The 20851-nt window shown below is 33.9% G+C and overlaps 2 long non-coding RNA genes across 2 annotated transcripts; both read left to right on the forward strand.

Moving 5' to 3' along the window:
- Positions 1 to 2866: 2866 nt before the first annotated feature.
- Positions 2867 to 5024, forward strand: LOC114320577 (uncharacterized). Its single transcript, XR_014341083.1, has 4 exons — positions 2867 to 3040; positions 3122 to 3617; positions 4625 to 4723; positions 4867 to 5024. It is a non-coding gene; the product is annotated as an uncharacterized LOC114320577 (long non-coding RNA).
- Positions 5025 to 7031: 2007 nt separating this feature from the next.
- Positions 7032 to 7736, forward strand: LOC114285399 (uncharacterized). The gene is made up of 2 exons (XR_014341084.1): positions 7032 to 7199; positions 7317 to 7736. It is a non-coding gene; the product is annotated as an uncharacterized LOC114285399 (long non-coding RNA).
- The last annotated feature ends 13115 nt before the right edge of the window (positions 7737 to 20851 follow it).

A 20851-nucleotide genomic window follows, 5' to 3' on the forward strand; every position in this document is an offset into this window, starting at 1 on the left:
CGGCGTGATAAAATTTGTGAGATCCTCTCCATCTAGAATGGCCAAGTTCAAATTATGTGTTGAAAAAGAGGGCATTGAGTTTAACGGTAAACCTTGTTTGGATGTGGCTACCCAGTGGAACTCTACGTATTTCATGTTAGAAAGGGCTATACAATTTCAAAAGGTTTTCGAGCAGTTAGATGATGATGACACCCACCTCCGCTCGAATCTTAGAGAGGATGAGGTTGGTGAGGTTAGTGAGATTAGTGAGGTTGATGAGATTGATGAGGTTGATGAGGGAGAAGTTAGTGACATTAGTGAAGAGGATGAAGTTGCATTAAGTAATAATACACTACAAGAAAAAGGGGCATATAACACGGAAGTATTTGCGACGGCACTATTCCCGTCGCAAAAAGTGAGTTTTTGCGACGGCACCAGTTGCCGTCGCCAATAAATCGGGTTTAAGCGACGGCACTACTTCCCGTCACAAAAAAGCAAGTTTTTGCGACCGCATGAACCACCGTCGCAAAAAAAAAAAAAAAAGCGCAATCTGAGTGCTCAGCTTTATTTTTCCCTCCGCGCTCGTTTTTCCCTCTCCCCCTCCCCTCTCCCCCCAAAAAAAACCCTATCAAAAATCCACCCTTACCATCTGCAGTGGCCACCAGCGGCTGTTCCTCCACCTTCTCCTACTCCCACGGCTGCTCCTCCTCTTCACCACCATTCCATGCCCATGGAAAACCCTAATCGCCTCTCCAACGACGAGGTACATTTTCAATTTCATCTCATCAATTCGATCGATTCATTTTCAAATCATTAGTAGATCCATTAGATTCATCACTGTGTTTGGTTTCTAGGTTCGAATGATCAAAAATCCACCCCTACCATCCGCAGTGGCCGCCGGTGACTGTTCCTCCACCTCCTCCTACTCCCACGGCTGCTCCTCCTCTTCACCACCATTCCATGCCCATGGAAAACCCTAATCACCTCTCCAACGGCGAGGTACATTTTCAATTTCATCTCATCAATTCGATCGATTCATTTTCAAATCATTAGAAGATCCATTAGATGGTTTTTAGGTTCGAACGATCTTCATATCGGGCCTTCCCGAGGATGTGAAGGAGAGAGAACTCCAGAACCTTCTCAGATGGTTACCTCGTTACGAGGCTTCGTAGGTTAACTGCAAAGGTGAACATCCTATGGGTTTCGCTCTCTTCACTACTCCTCCTTTTGCCATTGCTGCCAAAGATGCCCTTCAGGTTCTCATCTTCACAATCTTTACCTATATTATTTGTTTTGATTAATCGATCTCTGTTGTACTAAATTATTATTGGGTTTGGTTTTGTGGTTCAGGAGATGGTGTTTGATGAGGAATCAAAGTCTGTTTTGCACACAGAGATGGCAAAGAAAAATCTATTTGTCAAAAGGGGTGAGTTTTCTATTTTTAATCGAAGCTTTCTTTACTTCAAAAGTCATGTCAGAAAATAGGGTTAAATATTGTAGACTTGTAGTGTTATTTTTTGTTTGTTTTCTTGTTTCAAAATAATTTGAAGCCTCGTAACTAGACCAGAGCTATTCGAACCCCCATAAGCCTAGCTAATTAGTTGTTCCTGCTAATGAGCTTTGCACTTTAGTATCTCTGTAATGAGTAAACCAATTTGGAAGCAAGTTTGTCTGCTTACTGTGTTTCTTAGCTAACTTTTACTTGAAGTAACTCAAACCTGATGAATTTAACAGATATTATCAGTGTGACTTCCAAATTGCATGTTGTACACTTCTATATAAGGAAAAAGATGTCTCTGTGGGCCAAATCACTCATACAGTACTTTGACAAAGTTGCTTGATTACTTTTTAAAATCTGAAATGACAGTTGGGTGAAGATATTAACTAGTTCAAGAAAATTCAAACTCATCATAATTAAGTTTCTCTTCATTCTTCAGAATTTGGTTCATTACTCCATAGTTGTAAGATCTGTTTATAACAGACTGTTGGTAAGAGACTATCACGTATTGTCTGGGGTGTGTCTGTAAAAAATTTAACATTCTTTGTTCTTTCATTGTTTTCAAGTAACAGTAGCTACAACTTTGCTGAATAGTCTGGGATTCTGAATTCTTATTTGTATTTCAGGTTGACCCCCGATTTGTTTGGAACAGAAATATTTTAGAGGAGCTCATTGAGAATAAGGTTAATATTTCTTATGTTCAAAAGATGTTATCATTGCTTTGTACTCACCTGTCTTTCCTTAGGAAACAAATATTGCATTAAGTTTTCAATAAAAAACAAAGCAAGTACTTCTAAGTGATTAATCAACGTTGCCTATTTGGACATCTGAAATATGATCACTAAAATAAATTCTTTGTCTAATATGTTTTATTTTTCCTATGCAGCTTGATGGATTTATCATCCCTCTGTTACAAGGGAATATCCTGAAGCTTTCCAATGCTTATTTTGTGTGTGTGTGTGTGTGCGCGCATGTGGTTTATGCATGAGCACATGCGTGCATGTTAAAGGTAACTATGGATGCAATAGTAGTTTCTTATTTATGGTGTTTTCACTTAACCAAGGCATAAGCTATCAGACTGGACAACTCAAGCTGTAAACTTCACCAGCCACAATTACTTTAATTTCAAGGAGGTGTACACGACGCCTAGGTAGTGCAATAAAGACATCACTGGGTTTTGTTCCTATTAATATGGCAATGGCAAAACATTGTAGTAACTGGTTGTTATATTGAATGGAGGGACCCGAATGTGGAGAAGAGGGGCTAACCTTGAAGGTTCTATGTCTTTATTTTTACAGGTATTATTTCCACAGGAAATGTGCCTTCAGATACTGATTGTTCCGGTTAATATCTTTTCAACCCAATATCTTAAGTGGACCAATTCACTGGCTAACTTGCTTTTTTCTTCTCTGGACCCTAAAGTAAATTTCTGGCAAGTGAACCAATGAGTAACAGCTACTTCTTAATTTGCTTCAGATTCGAGGTTCAATTCCACTCCTTTGGGAGCAAATTGTTGATTTGAGCTATAAACCACGACTTAATATTATTGATCATGAGCAAACAGTATGTATTTTCTTCTAGATACAGCTCTTTATGTTTAAGTTGTGTAATGATGAGCATCTAACTGTGTTTTTCTTCCTTTAGTCAAAGGTTGTGGAGCGCCATTTTCATGATATTATAGAAAGATACGGAGAGACTGTAGTAGTTGACCTAATCGATAAGGTAAGACTTTCCAGCACCACACTAGGACATTAACCTGGGGCGTAGTTTCAATATGATTTCCTTACTGGAAGTGGAGAAATCCAGGTAACAAATATGAATGTTGTTCTTTGAAGTCTATTTTTTTATGTAAAAGAAACTCTATGATGGTTCAAATAGGAAATTATCACTATGGTAGCAAATTTTTTTTTACATTCTTTGAGTCAGTTTCCATGACATTGTCTGGGTCAGCTGGTCCACTTTATGGAATTCCAAACTGATAATTTATGGACATAAGTTTACATATAATTTTATGCAATTATTGTTTTGTATTCTCCAATTGCAAATATTCATCTTTATGTTATCTTGTGTTGTAGCATGGCGATGAGGGTCAACTGAGTATGGCATATGCTACTGAAATGGAAAAGCTGCCAAATGTGAGGTGATTTTCTTTTCATGTTCATTGCAATTTGTGAACTTTTTTTAGATTTCTATGAGTATGGAAATCTTTAATTTTGAACAGATAATATCCACAGTGATAGATGTTTGCTTAGACATCCACTGATCGGTTTGGTTTGGTTTGGTTTGCAGCATTATTTTTTGAATTTTTTTGAAAAAAACTAAAATCTAATTTAGTGAAAAAATAATAAGAAAAAACACTCATCATTTTTATATAGTCTTACAATTTTTTAGGAAGAAAATAATTTTTTAAAATTCAAAAATATCATTATGGTGTTTATTTTTGTCAAACTAATTTCTATTTTTCAGAAAAATTTTAGAAAAACAGATGTCTGGATCTAATGTTATAAAATGTTGAAAAGATTGTATTTTTAGTAGAAAGAGATGTATAAATGCAAAAGAGATGTGTCATTGTCTCTTTCTGCTTGAGTTCCAATTTTGGTGTTGAGAAGAGGTTCTACGATATGGGCCTGTACTTGCGCTTCAGATTATGCCATGTTTCGGATGCATTGATTGGAATATATTTTATATTGTCAGTACATTAGAAACCATCTAGGTCAACATGTGACTTGGATGACTGAAACACATCATAAATAGAATATTTGTTTGCCTTTTCGGTTTCTGAAAATCTTATTAACAAGATACCTGAGAGATAAACTAAAGAAAGATTACAGGAAAAAAAAAACAGTGAAAAAGATTGGAGGAGATGAAAGCAGGTGACAGCTTCAGTTGCCATTTGTACATGATCAACTTTTTGTTTCTTCTTCAACCACCATTATCACGTGCAATTAGGAAGGATAAGATTTTCTGGCCTTGCTGAAATTTGAGAGATAGATTGAATCATAGCAGCTTTTCATTTTTTATGGAAAATCTATGCATATTACATATCATTTTCACATGCTCTATTTCTAAATGAAAACATCATCTTTTAGACTTTCATTCCCTACTTAATATAGGGGAAGTTTTAATTTATACTTCTTATTGATTCAGATATATTTCATTTGATTTCCATCACTATTGTGGCAACTCAAACCTCGACAATATACAAGTTCTCTATGACCAAGTCTCTGAGGATCTTCAAAAGGAAGGGTAATCAACAGAACCAGAGTATAATTTTCATAATTTAGAACATTTTTTGAATAAAATGTCACAATCCAGGTATATGGGTTTTCCATAATTCTGTTTTTAATCATTATTATTCCAGCTGAGCAGATACTTTCTCATGGACGCAGAAGGAAAGATACAATCAGAGCAGAAAGGAATTATTAGATCTAACTGCATTGATGGTTCATTTTTTTTTTCTTGGGTTTTTGTTACAGATGCACAAATGGAGACAGTGTCTGATGATGCTTATGGTTCAATTATTGGTTTTTGTTTGGATTGTTTTTGAGAAAACAATGGAAAGTATATGGAGGGTTTGTGAGGGGAGAGAGGGTCCACAACTTGAGCGCTTCCCGTCTCCTCTAAAATTGGGAGGAAATGGAGGGGAAGCGAAGTGCTGGTTTTTAAATATAATTTTAATACCAATTATACCCTCATTTTAAGAAAACATAAGTATATAAGGGTCCGTTTGGATAGATATGGATTTCAAATCAAGGGATTTGAGGTTAAATGAATAGATAAAAAAGATGTATATTTTAGAAGGATCCTTATATTTAGAAAGATAATTCTTGGCATGATTTCAAATAACTAGTTTATATAATTATTTCAAATCTATTATGATAAAACTATTTAACTCAATCTTGAAATACATAAATAAACTAGCATTTCTAAATTTGAGTTATTGTCCTTGAATGATCAAGGTCAAATCCCTTGCTTTTTGAAATCCATGTCTATCCAAACAGCCCCTACTTTTTAAACATTACCTATTTGGCTTTTGTACCTACCTTCCCTTTATAATTATTGTCTAACCAAACAAAAGGGCGGAAAGGTCACCCTACCTACCCCTTGGTTAATTATTATCTAACCAAACAAGAAGAGGGGTATCTCCCCTCCCTTCTCTTTCCATCACTAATTTATACTTCCCTTCACTCCCCTTTCTGTGTATCTAAATGTAATGCAAGTGTATATGATGTACAGTTGATTGATCTCTTTTGTACTTTTATCGGGTTGCATTTTTTTTAGGATTGCTGATGCTAAAGAAAATTTAGGTGAAAGCGAAATTAGAGAAGCCCATTTAGCCAAGTCATTGTTTTTCATACGAATTGGCGACAAGGTATATAACTGTTATGTCTTTCAATTCTTTAATCATCTGCTTGTTTTTTACGCATTTCTGTAAACTTCTTTTATTCCTAACTTGTCGTGATGTAAACCCAGGAGAAGGCTTTGGAACAACTCAAGTTAACAGAAAGCAAGACAGTAGCTGTTGGGCAGAAAATGGACCTGGTTTTCCATACGCTACAGATTGGCTTTTTCTATATGGATTTCGATCTTATTTCCAAGAGCATTGATAAAGCAAAGAAATAAGAGGTGGTGGCCTGAGGAGGGAGGTGACTAGGAAAGGAAGAATCGTCTAAAGGTGTATGAAGGCTTATACTACATGTCTACTCGAAACTTTAAGAAAGCCACCAGTTTGTTTCTTGATTCGATCTCAACTTTCACAACTTATGAACTTTTCCCATATGACAACTTCATATTTTACACAGTCCTTACCAGCATCATATCGTTGGATAGAGTTTCCTTGAAATAGAAGGTACGCACAGTTGCACATTAGGGTTTTGGCATGGAATTGTTTTCCCCTTGATAATTTTTTAGAGAGATGCTTGGCTGGCAGTATTTTGGTTTTCTTTTCTTTTTTTTGATTGTCTTTACTTTCCTTTCCTTTTTTTGTTTTTCCTAGTGATAAAGAAAGAAAAAAAGGGAGGGGGAGGGATTGTTTATGTGGCATGTTACAATGCCTGTGTTGCTACATGTTGCAGGTAGTTGATGCTCCTGAGATCTTCACAGTTATTGGGAAAATCCCGCATCTATTGGGGTTTTTGAACTCTTTATATGATTGTCAGTACAAGTAATTTTTTTCAGCATTTGGTAAGTACTTATCTTGTATATCTCCTATTTTACCCTTGCAGTATTATATATTACATAGATAGGTAAACAAAATGTTGGACGTATTCATATTTTGCCTTTGATTATAGAGCTTCAAATCTGTTTACACTGCCCATAGAATGAACTGGAAATTGAATGGCTGAAGTAGTCTAATCATGATAGATTTGAGTATGTGGGATCTATATATAAAGGAGGATCACAAGCCCTTTCTCATGTTGACACAAGTACATACAATGCATGTATAAATGCCCCACTACTGTGAAGCTGATCAATTGCTGAAACTATTGTTCCAATCTGAATATGTTATCTTATAGTTTATTCCAATCTGAAATTTTATCCAATTGATTTTCAGCTGGCCTGATGGAGCAAATAAAATTGGACCGTTATTTGCATTCCCACTTCCGGTATACATGAGGGAGGTTAGGACCGTGGTTTATTCCTAATTCTTGGAATCCTATAAGAGTGTCAAAATTGAGGCAATGGCAAAAGCATTTGGAGTAACAGTGGAGTTCATTGATTTGTAAGTGATCTCATTTTCCTAGATACACTCACTAATGCTTTTGATCTTTTCTGTAAGATTGTTATTGATTTTTATTGTGAACCATTGGTGTTTAATTGAGTTCCTCGTTTGCACCAGGGAACTGTCATGTTTTATTGCAGCAGGGAAGCTTCACTACAAGATTGATAAAGTTGCCGGTGTTTTGGAAACTAACCGTCCAGATGCAAAGAATGCTCTTTATCAAGCAACTATCAAGCAAGGGGACTTCCTACTAAACCGAATTCAGAAGCTTTCTCGTGTGATTGATCTTTGAAAGCATTTCTTGCGTTTTGGAAAATGATGCCCCAAAATGGGTCTAGGGACTTCATGCTTGTTGCTTTATCATGCTACACTGTATTCTTAGTGATCTTTGAATTTACTGAAAATTTTAAAGGAATAGGAATATCTTCTCCTGTTTAGGTTTCTTTCATTTTATTTATTTTTAAGCGGGAGATTGGAAAGCAGGCTGAAACAGGATAATTTTTTTAATTGATCTAAGGATAAATTCATATTTGTTGTTTGGGCAAGGCAAAGAAGATGGTTCATTGGATAAGGAAGCACAAGCAGAGACAGTGTCTGATGATTTTTTTAAAAATATTTTTATTAATTTTGTTACAGGTTTTACTTTTTGCGACGGCATTACACTGTCGCAAAAAATAGAAATTTTATTATTTAAAATAGAAATTTTATTATTTTTAAATACTTTTTGCGACGGCATTACACTGTCGCAAAAAATATAAATTTTCATATTTTTAATACTTTTTGTGACGGCACCACACCGTCGCAAAAAATAGTGTTTTTGCCATTGCCAAAAAAAGACTATTAGCGACGGTATTTTTTGCAGTCTCAAATAATATTTTTAGCGATGGCAAAATAGTGCCGTCGCAAAAAAGTTAAGAAATTTCAAACGTTATTAGTGACTGCATAGTGCCGTCGCAAAAAGGCAAAAATGCCGTCGCAAAACATTAGCGACGGCACTGTGCCGTCGCAAAAACTCTTTTGCGACCCCCTATTGCCATCGCAAAAGGTCATTTTGCCGTCGCAAAAAGTATTAGCGACGGCATTAGGAGTATTAGCGACGGTATTTTACCGTCGCAAAAAGTCAATTTTTTTTGTAGTGATAGGAAAGGAAAAGTGAGAAGAAAGACAACCGGGACGCCTACAGAAAATGATTGGAAGAAGGTAAGATTGTATGTCAAGTTCTTAAAATTGTTTTACAATGCCACATTATGTTTTTCAAGTTTTTTATATGTTACTTACAATGCATTTTTTTTTATTGAGATTATGTTGATAAAAAATGCAATCATTGAATTGTGTGAGAATGAATATGTAAGCTTGCATTTAATGACACGTGGCATGAGTTCCAAGTTTAATAAGTATTGGAGTAAATTTGACAAGGTTAATTTGCTATTGTTTGTTGCGATTGTTATTGATCGCCGTTACAAACTCAATTATATTCAATGGTGCTTGGAAGAAATTTATGAAGCTAAGCATGTTGATGATTTGATGATGAAACTAAAGAATGAGTTGATACGATTATATGATTGGTATGCTTTGAATGTTCAAAGTGGTAGTGTGCATACACAAACTATAGAGAAGTCATCAAGGGCGATGGATTTGGATAAAGAATATGACATGGATGTTCGAGCAAAAATGAAATCCAAGTATAAGATGCATTTGGAGAAACAAAGTAACATGGTTAACAAATCTGAGTTGGATAAGTTTTTGCTGGATGATTGTGAATAAGATAATGATGATTTTGATATCTTGGGTTGGTGGAAGGCTAATTCCACTAAGTATCGCATCCTCTCTCTCATAGCTCGGGATGCTCTAGTTATCTCTGTGTCACTACAACAAGTTGGGTCTTAAATGACGTTTTTTTTTTTGCCTTCAAAAAGCTAATTTCATCACTATAGATATTTGTGAGGAAATATTTACCTCACTAGTTTTGTCATTGAATGATTGTCACTAAAAATCACTGTGAGGAAAAATAATTTCATCACCAAAAAAATTACTTTAGTGACAAATTTTTTTGTCACCAATAGGACAACATTTTATCACCAAAAATTGTCATTTTCGTCACCAACTAGTTACTCAATACCGTATATGTCACAACCCAAACCCACCCTTATAGGTTTAGCATCGTAACCGGCTAGTAATCCTCGGATTACCAAAGGCCTCTGAACATGATAAACAAATTACAAGGGCTAGTGGAAGCAAATAATAAAATATAGTGTCCATAGCACTTTGTAGACATACATGGGACAAACATTTTAAACTTCAATTACATAAATGTGATGTCATATAAACAAGTCTTACGTCACTTCACTATAGATAACCAAAATGGGACTTAGCCCAACATACAAATGAAACAAAAGAAAACTTAAATGAAATTTTGAATCACAAAATATCGACCACAAGTAGGTTTCGGAACCTCCACGGGAGGCACTATGGTTGGCTAGACAAAACTTATCTCCAGGCAACAGTTAGACCTGGTCATGTGTTAGATCACCTATATATATAAATAATATAGTGAGCTGGAGCCCAGTGAATAACAACAAAGTAAAGGTTTTATAAATGATGTTCAAACAATCTCAGCTATCAGAATTCATATCAGAAACATATTAAAATTCATATACTTATCAGGAATCATAAGCAATTATATGTGGTGCATTCATTAGCCATCATATCATCTTGGTCTTGGGACCCATATGCATAGTCGGTACTGACAACCCCAAAGGTCCATATCTTGTGCACAAGTAGCCACGGTATTGTTTCCCCCGGGTAAGGGCCATATGATTATGAGCCGCGGTATTGTTTTCCTCGGGCGAGGGCTATATAAACTAAGGATGCCACATATACATTTCATAAAAACGGACATTCATTCATGATTCATAAAATAGCATTTCATAGAACAAATCATATCTTATCCTTCGTAAAACACTTATAATCAACGATCTATGGCGCGTGACCTACACAAACACATAATGGATACACATTGAAACACATGCTCGGAAAACACTTAACTCATTTCTTTTCTATCTTGGTGTGTTTCTGATTCTTATCCTCATTATTGTGTCTTAATTAGGGCTTAGGAATGCCTAAGATGCAATGAGGATGCCAAAATGTAACTTAAAACACTTAGTCCAATTTTCAAAAACAGGGCAGTCCGCTCAAGCGCAACTTCTGTCACTCGAGCGGTCTGCAAAAGTACTGATTGCATGATTTTTTCTGCTTGATGGACGCTCGACCGTTTCTCGAGCGCAAGACTAGATAAACAGGGTCTTCGCTCGAGTGCAACTTTCTATGCTTGAGTGGTCTGTAGAAGTCTGTAAAACTTCTGGAAGCTCTCATTTTACGCTCGAGCGCAACTTTTGTCGCTCGAGCAGAGGGTCAAAAACAAGGGTGGTCACTCGAACGCAGGTTTTGCAGCTCGAACCAACCCCTAAACTCTGCAAAAGTACTGAGAGCTCGCATTCTCCGCTCGAGTGCAGACTCTACCGCTCTAGCGGAGGGTGAAAATTCTGGAATTTCTAAATTGTTGATACAAGTTAAAAATCCATTTTCAAAGCATCAAAATAGATCCTTTTGGGCCAAAACGTAGTAAAAATTTGAGAAACTCATAGCACATGATGAACTACAAACCATTTCGCAAAATCAAGCCCAAAAGCTTTGCCAATTGTACAAGCTCAAGTTTGAAACTTTGAAAACATAACATGCATGTATTTTCTTGAGTTCAAACTTTCCAAATCTTGGTAAAATGAGATGTTTAGTACAAAAACATGTTGAATTCTTCAAACAAAACCAAAACATGAACATGCATGTAAGAATTCCTTGGAAACAACTTCAAAATGATGTGTTATATGCATGCATGTATGTCATTGGCTCATTCCTTCCATGATTGTCATGATTCTAACTTGTTCTCTTCACTTTCATGAAATTACCTATATATAACACATGAATTCACCTCTTATGTACTTTATTTCCAAGAATTAAAGGAGGAGTTCATACCTAAGGTGTGAATTCAAAGGATTCAAGCTTAAATATCCAAGTCTTCTACCACTCTCCTTTCAATTCCCTATTCTCCAAGCTTTTGATCTCAATTCTTACCCACTCTCCATTTTTCACGTTTGTTTGTGTCCAAGAGTGAAGAAAATGAAGTCTAGAAAGCATATACAAGCCTTATACAGGCTAATTAAGGGACTTAATTAAAGTTAATCAACTGGCATTATTTTATTCTAATTAATTCGTTCCAAATCAAATTTCAATTAAACTTACCATAATTTTCTAAATATTCTAAATAACACATATACTGAGTCAATTTCGCGATCAGTTGCCGATAAGGCCTTTAATTCGCATAAAGAAACAGAAACACAGACAGATCTTTCTACGACAGACAGATATAAATGCAAATAACATATAACACATGCAATTAACATAGAATTTTCATCTTAATTACGTATTAGTAGTCTTAATTAAGGATCATGGGCTAATCACAGATCAGGGTTGTTATAGTATATATATAACTTTAGTTGACGAATAAATTTGTCACACATGTTGATCATTGATGAGGAAATAGTTTCGTCACAATAAGATGCAAAGTTGATGAAATTTTTCGTCTCCAAAAGTTAGACATGAGTGACAAAATATATTTAATGGAAAAAATATATATACGTGACGAAATTTTTAGTCACCAAATAACAAAATTAATGAAAACTTTCATATATAAGCAATGATAAATTTTGTCACAAAAAATATTTATTAATGACGAATAATCACTTTGTCATAATAACAAGTACGGATGACGAAAAAATTCATTACTAAACTTGTTCCATATTTTATATTTCAATTTAAATTATTATTTCACAAATATGTCTACTCATATACCAATAGCTTTCTTAATGTACTAAGAAATTCACTAGCTAATATACACCACTCCACACAAAAAATTCGCTAAACAATTTATATTATAAATCAAAATATTACCATCAAAACCATTATAGCAAATCCCAAAATGAACAAACGTGGTGTCTACAAGAAAAAAAAAAAAATCAATACTCGATCTTGATTTACAACTAGAACTAAGTATCAATTCAAAAAAAAAAAATAAATAATAATAAAAAATAAATAAATACAAAAAATTCAACAATTGATCTTGATTTGCAAGTTTTGCAAGTATGCTTCCAAACGTCATCGAAAACCAATCTGCAAAGAAAATAAACAAGGAAAACATTATCAAGGATGTATATGAAGGATAGCTAGGATAAGGTCTTACTAGACATCCAGAAATAGAAGGTTTATTACAATTGAAAGCTTGCAAGTCTCTGACTTATGCAAGACAAATATGTGATGTCTTTTGGTAACTTGCTAATATTTAGGGGATCTTGTTTGTATTTTGTAACGCCCTCAAATTTAACCCATTATATATCATTGACATGCATTATTTAAAGAAGACATTTTATTAATTCATTCATCAGAGTATTACTAAATAATCGAATAAAATGCCCTACAGGCTTACATCTTTCCAAGCCAACACTTGGATACAAAAATACGAGTTCTAACTCAATACAAGAAAAGCCCTAGGCTTGAGTGTTTACATGTACTAACAAATAAAAGCAAACAACAGAAAAAAAATAGTCTTCAGAATCCAAGTCCTTCCAAGCTAAGTCCTTGGAGGTAGCTTATTCCCTGAACCTGAAAATGATGTTCCCATAAAGGGTGAGCCACAGCCCAGTAGAAATATACTAAACCACATATAAGTAATGAATAAAGCAATAGCATTCAACAGATGGTTAACCAGGATAATCAATTACTTCATTTTACAGTCTCGTGACACTATTGTCTAAGATACGTTTTACTTCCCAGTTTTATCAACATGGCTCAGAACCTGGCCAAACTTACAACAGTGAATTACATATATCGTATTCACATCCTTCCAATATCAACAAACAAATGAGACTCAAGCTCAAATAAATCAAAACACTTCATACTTCCAGATTGATACACATTTTAGTGCTGTATCAATAAAACACTTCTATATAAATAAGCACACATAAAAGTGATGCTAATGGAGTCCATCCCCTATCTCCTCCCAAACAAAATCCGGTTTAGAGGTCCATCCCCTATCTTCCCCTAAACCGTGGAGTACATCCCCTATCTCCTCCCACACACAAAACAATGTATGCAAATGCAATGCTCAATCAATACACGTATTTTCTATCAATGCAACAGTCAAAATTTATGACTTAACCAATGTGATTAGTTTCAGTTATTCCTAATCCACATGCAATGTCTACAACAATCACGACTATCCTCCACCGATAGCCCAAAACAGTTATTTCTAAACTGAAAATAACTATGTAAACAATTCAATAGACAAATGATATCAATTACCCAATTATGCCATTTAATCAATGAATTCCCCAATTCCATGAATTTAACCCTCTTTTCCCAATTCCATGAATTACTTATACAAATTAATTCAATAATACAACTAGGATTTTTCCCAAAATTTACCAAAGTATCCCCAACATATCAAAATACCAAAACTTAGAACAAAACCTATAAAATGGAGTAGGAAATCCCTACCTCAGAGAAAACAACCCAAATGGTGAAGACAGAGATGAGTGCCCAAAGACCAAAATGCTCCAAATTGCCAAATGTTCAGATTAAATGAAAGCTCTCGACTCCCTCTATCTTTTTAATAAAGCAACTAGGGTTGAAACACTCTCTAAACAGATCAAACCTAAGAGAGAAGGTGAGTAGGGAAAGAGAGAGGTCGAACCTAGGGTTTGGAATCAAAAGAATATGAAAAAGACTGATCAAATCCCGCTGCTGTGTATTTAAACTGGACAGGCTCGCTCGAGCGAAGACTTGGTCGCTCGAGCGACCAGACACAGAGAATCTACGCTCGAGCCAAGGAAGCCTTGCTCGAGCCAACAACCCAAAAGCTCGCTCGAGCGAAAGAAAGCTCGATCGAGCGAAGAACTCAAACCCTCAGGTCTGAAACCAGACTCACGCTCGAGCGAAGGAACTATTGCTCGAGCGAAGAACAAACTAACTCGCTCGAGCGAAGAGAAGCTCGCTCGAGCCAAGAATGCAAAGCTACAGGTCCAACCCAGACGCAAACTCTCGCTCGAGCTACCAAACCCCGGCTCGAGCGAAGAACCAAAACAACATCTCGCTCGAGCGACAAACTCCTCGCTCGAGCGAATAACCAAAATTCTGGACAGCAACACTTGGTTTCTAAACCCAACCAACCTGAACAAACCTGCCCAACACATCCTACAATTCCAAATGAGAAAATAAGGAACAACAACAACAACAATTATACAATGACAGAATCTACGGAACAGTCCGGATACAATAATCAAATGGGAAAAGACCGGGGTCGCTATATATTTAGTTTTTGGGATGAGGTCACGCTATTTGTATTTCTCTTTGTAAAGGAAATCTGAATTACTTGAGAATTTAGCTTCAAAACTAATAGTGTATGTATGTTAGAATTTGCAATGTAATTTGTATTCTATAGAATAAGAAATGAATTTGAAATGATGTTTGGAATTGTATAGAGTATGTGAAATATCATAGGAGATATAATGCAAATGTATGCTGTGAAAAAACAAAGAATGGGGAAAAATGTTACCAGCTGAAAATTGCAAGCAATGATCAATGTTTATATTTTTATGATGCCTCCCGGGATACCCTACCCAAGTGTGAAACCAATAATTAGCTAGCCAAACTCCCACCATTTGGACGTATTGTCATCAACTTAAATAACCAAAATTTCTAGAAGGATCCCATTGGAAGGTCTATCCCTTGTAGGTATACTAAGTGATTTATATTAATGTGAAATAGGACCAGACCATAGTAGGCATGCTAAGTGATTTCTATTAATATCATCCATCTTCAACGTACACAAAAAAAAAAAAAAAACAATGTTCAATGTGGCAATACTACAATTTTGATGCTAAAAATCTTGGATCAGATGATGTTATAGGCTCACATAAAAAATTAGTCCAATTGACTAATTTCACTATTAGCTTGTTATTGTTGAGTCCAATTGGATCTATAGCATTTGACATGACTACAACTATAAGTGGATATGAGAGGTTGGTAACTTTCTTAAACTGCTATTCTTTAACAGCTATATACTAACCAACATGAGAAAAATGAAAAGTTAAAATAAGATAGACTTACCAAAAAGGTGATCTATGAGTTCAATGGATTCCTCATCCTCTAAATTGTTTATTGAAACCTTGTTTTGTAAGAAACTCCATGATGCTTGATGTCATCTTCAAATGCCCCTCACTCGTCTCATTCATCTTCTCTATCACACTATTTTGTGCTTAAATTTCCTCCTTTTATGCTTGAAACTCATGTTTTTGTGCTATAAGAGATGACTGCGCCAATCATTTTGGTGGCATTGGTAAGCCATGAAAAACATAATACAAAAGCATAAACAACAAATACATAACAATGGATATGTAAAGATATGTATATGGATATATAAAGATCGTATTAACAAAGCATCATTAATGAATTTATAGTTACTAGACATAATAACAAAAATTAGACATCATACATATAGTACCTCATCATCAAGACTTTTAAAGGACTCATCATCATTATCGTCCCTATGATCTAACGGTATGTACTCATCGTAATCTACCTCAACCCTAATGTTCTTTCCCTTCTAATTGACTCGATTAGGCTGAGTAGAACCCATCAAAGAAGCTGCTATATGCTTCACTTGTAGAGCATTGATTTTCTTATTATTCTTCTTGACTGTTTTATTTCTTTCCTTTTCGTAGTCTGTTAGCTTCTGTCTCGCTAGAAAACCTGATTTGATCCATTGTTTCTGCCCTTTGGCCATTTTGGTAACTAAAAAGCATAAATTGATATAAAACATAAAATATAAAGCATAATATTTACTTGAAGAGACAAAGAAAAATATAACATAAGCATGTAATGCATAAAAAACATATGTCCATATAGAAAACACAAAACAAAAACTACATAACATAATCCATATCAGGATCCATATCATCATCAAGTATCCCAAGTTCTTCATCTTCTTCGTCATCTTTACCTTCTCGTGTTGTTTCATTTGAAAAATATTTCAGAGTGTTATCAATGTGTTGTTTATTTGAGTCATGACTCTTATCTATGATTGCCAATATATTATAAATATACTAGTAACAAAGAGGGGGATTAGGAGCTTTTATATAATCAAGATTTAATATAATACATATTTTTTGCCAACAAAGCCCATTACCTTAAGAATATAAGAAAATATTTCCACCATTGAAAATCATAGAGAAACTCAATATTTCATAATTCTACATAATTTTTTTTTATTCTCCCAAGATTATTTATTATTAAGGGATCTACATAATTGTTTTCCTGATTTCACTTTAAGTTTACGAGATCCTCACATATTAAAAGCTTTAACATTAAATATACAAGTCTCTGGTGAATTTACCAAAATGTTATGTGTTGTACATTCTATAGCTTTAATTTATCATCTTTATTACAAATGTATTAAAATCAATCTTAATCTTCATGTTTCAGTTAAAAGTCCAAAAGATAAAACCTTACTCATCCAAGGCAGTACTAATGAAACCAACATCGAAGTCCCTTAAACCATTTGCTGGGATGAAATCACTTTTCCTGATAATTGGGTTACAGTCAATGAAAATTATATCCATCCACACCAATCTGATAGTAATGATGTTCGACAAATCCAACAACATGATGATGGCTCTGTTCACATACATTTTAATTGCCCAAGTTATAGTCAATTCTTCAGGCATAGACCTCTAGTATCCCTACTGATGATGATGAAATTTTTAGTACTCCTTTATTTACTCACAAAGATCGAAAACTTCTTATTGGTCAATCCCCACACACTGCTAATAGTAAATTAAAAGGAATAGATAATTCCTTTACATCTCAAATTAGTAAACCTGTTTATTCAACACACACACATCTTCGTGAAGAAGATACCACATCTCAGGATTCACCCACTCAAATAGACTTTGAAGTTATTCCTCCTGTTAATCCACAATTATTAACTCTTAGTAAACCTTTAACTCCAGATCTTAATAAACTTCATTCTGAATTTAAATCTAAAGATAATAAATTAAAACGATAAATTTATAGCAGCACTTATAGTGAACAACAACAATCCAAAATAATTAAGACATGGTGTAAATTTATGAATGAAATCAGTACTGAAGTCAATTTCTTTGATTATCCTGAAAATTATTATCAAAAATTAAATATCATTACAAAAACTAAATGAAAAACTTCCCCTAATACTACTGTTTCTTTCAGTCATCCTCTTTTAGAAACCATTCTCATTGAACATAAAGGATCGCTTGTACATGCTTCTCCTTTTAAACTTCTTGGTGATGAAACTTAAATTAAAAAAGTGATTGAACGAAATAATTATACAAATCAATGTTTAAAAACTATTGGTAAACAATTAGATCAAATTGAAACTCATTTTGATGATTACTCAACTAGCCATACATCAACTAGTAAACCTTTAGACAAACCTTTTATTAATCTTCCTCGCACTAGGAAAATGTTAAGTCTAGTTACCCAAGATACAAATACTGTTGAAGCTATTGAACATTTATTGACTAAGTTATCTATCCCTTCTAACGAAAAAGGAATTACTGTCTTAACACAACAATCACCTTTAGAATTTACTAGTGACTCCGATACATCTACTAATAATGAAATTAGTCAATTAGCACAACAATTTCAAACCACTCATCTTAATCGAATCATACATCAAAAAGTTAATCCTACCACTCTTACAAAAAATTGGTATAATAAACCAACCCCACCTGATCTTCAATTTGTAGAAACTAATATAAGCAATCAATTTTCTGTTTCCGCCAAAAAATTATATGAATGGAATATAGATGGTCTTAGTGAAAATCAAATTCTTCAAAAGTTAAATCACATGTCTATGGTAGCTAATAGTTATCTTATTAATTATCCTAACTACACTCAACTTGAAATAGTCTTTTTACTTACCTTTGGTTTTACTGGTATACTTAAATCTTGGTGGGACAAATATCTCACTCAGGATATGCATAAAGATATTCACAATGCAATCCAAGTTGATGAAAATGACTTCCCCATATTTGGTAAAGACATAGGAACAAGTAAATCTGATGGCATTAATACTTTAATATTTACCATAATCAAGCGTTTTATTGGAACACCTACTAATATTCATTCTTGCATCCATGATCAACTTAGTAATTTAACTTGCCCTACATTAAGTGATTTTCGTTGGTATAAAGATGTCTTTACTTTTAGAGTTATGCTTAAAGATGATTGTACTAAATCATTTTGGAAAGAAAACTTTATTAATGGATTACCTAGTCTTTTTGCCCATAAAATTAGGGATGTCCTTAGTCAACCTACTGGTATTATTGAATATGATAACCTAACTTATGGTGATATAATTAGTACTATTCAGAAAGAAGGATTAAAAATGTGTATTGACATGAAACTTAGTAAAAAATCAGCTAGAGATAAACATAAGGCTAAATATGAATTAGGTAATTTCTGTGAACAATCTAGTCTACCCCTTATAGCACTGTCACGTAAAAAACAAAACAAAAATAAAAATTTCCCCAAACCATATAAGAAATATCATAAAAAACATTCATCCTCTAAATCACCTAATCAATATTATACTAAACCTAACAAGAAATATCACAAGAAAACTGAAAACTTTAAGAAGTCAAAATCTATTCAAGATGTTACTTGTTACAATTGTGGTAAAAAGGGCCATTATTCTAACAAGTGTAAAGCTAAAGCCAACCTAAAGGACAAACTTAACCAATTACACATTGTTGAAGAAAATCAACGTCCAATATTTGAAATATTCAACTTAAATAATACCTCGAATCACTTTCCTCATCCATTTAGTACGTCATCAAGTGATCCTAATCTATCTAGTAGTATTTTTGACTATTATTCTCCCACTAATAATACTGACGATGATCTAATTGAACTAGGATGTAATGATACCTGCTGTAAACAAGTTACTGCACTTAGTAAATCCGAGCAAGAAGAAGATTCATTAATTGAATTAATTAGTAAATTAGACAATCCTGAATTGAAAAGAAAATATACTAATAAATTAAAATCTTTACTAATGAATAAAGATAAAAAACCTTATCAAGATAAACCAATTATCAGTTTAACTTCTACTTTAGAAAGATTAAAAAAAGCTCACCATAAAGAAGTAACCTTATAAGATTTACAGAAAGAAATCCACCAAATTAAATTAACTATTAAAGAATAAAAAATTCAAGACAAATCATTAGAAGAAGAAATTGCAATATTAAAAATCAATAAAAGTTTTAATGACTTTCAAAATAATAAGGATACTTCCTCCAATGAATCTAGTTCAAGTCCCAACCGTGTAGGCTTTAATCGATCAACTAGATCTTATAGTGACAGTGATAATCACGACAGCAGTAATCGTTTGAATATTGTTAATAGAATTAATATTCAAAAATGGCATTCAAAAGTCAAGTTAGTTATTAATGATTTTGAAATAGAAGTCATAGCCTTGATTGATACCATCGCTGATTTAAATTGTATCCAAGAAGGTTTAATCCCCACAAAATATTATCATAAAACTAGTGAACAATTAAGTTCTGCTAATGAAAGTCAAATGTATATTAAATATAAATTACCTAAAGTACATATTTGCCAAAATAATGTTTGTTTTAAAACATCATTTGTTTTAGTTCGAAATATGACAGACAAATCATTTTAAGAACTCCATTTATCTTCTTATTATACGCATTCACTACCACTAATCATGGAATAACAAAGCAAGCTTTTGGTCAAATTGTAACCTTTAAGTTCTTGTCTCTTCTAGAAATCAAAGAATTAAATCAATTAAAAGACTATTCCATATCCCAATCTATTTATCGATTAACCAAACAACTTAAGTTTCTTGAGGAAAAAGTTAAATATAAACGAGTTGAATTTGTAGGGATTAAATCCTAAGAGTTTGAAATATCGGATTGCGTATCATGTTGTATTATTAAGAGATCGAAGAGAGATGTGTACCCGAATCCATTATGATGGTTGAGCGGAAGCGTGATTATGGGATAGCCTTACAATCCTTTCCTTACTTTAATGCCATTTAATCTCTCCTTGAGAGGATCTGGAGAATGTGATTTCTTTTGCATATATAGGCAGGATTGGGGACCATTACCCCTAAAAGTTGATAGTTTTCAATCTAATAGTTGTAGGCAGTTAAAAAACTAACTATCGTAACTATCATAATTTCTATTTCTACCCCTCATAGAAATAGAAATTACATAATGGTATCTACACATTAATTCCATGACAAACATACCCTTAAGCTTATTTATAACTAAATTAGATCACTTAAGTTTTAGGCTTCTTAAATGATAACACACATTTAAATATGTGGTCCTAATTAGAAATTAATCCAACAATCCTCCACTGGACCACATATGTCACTTGATAAATGTGCTTAACTTTATTGAGCTCAGAAATTTGTTATCATGACCTGAGGGTATCCAAACAATCTTGTCCATTAACTATATTGATATAGGATC

This window comes from Camellia sinensis, chromosome 9 (assembly GCF_055761805.1).
Source record: "Camellia sinensis isolate YWXY chromosome 9, ASM5576180v1, whole genome shotgun sequence".
Taxonomy (NCBI): domain Eukaryota; kingdom Viridiplantae; phylum Streptophyta; class Magnoliopsida; order Ericales; family Theaceae; genus Camellia; species Camellia sinensis.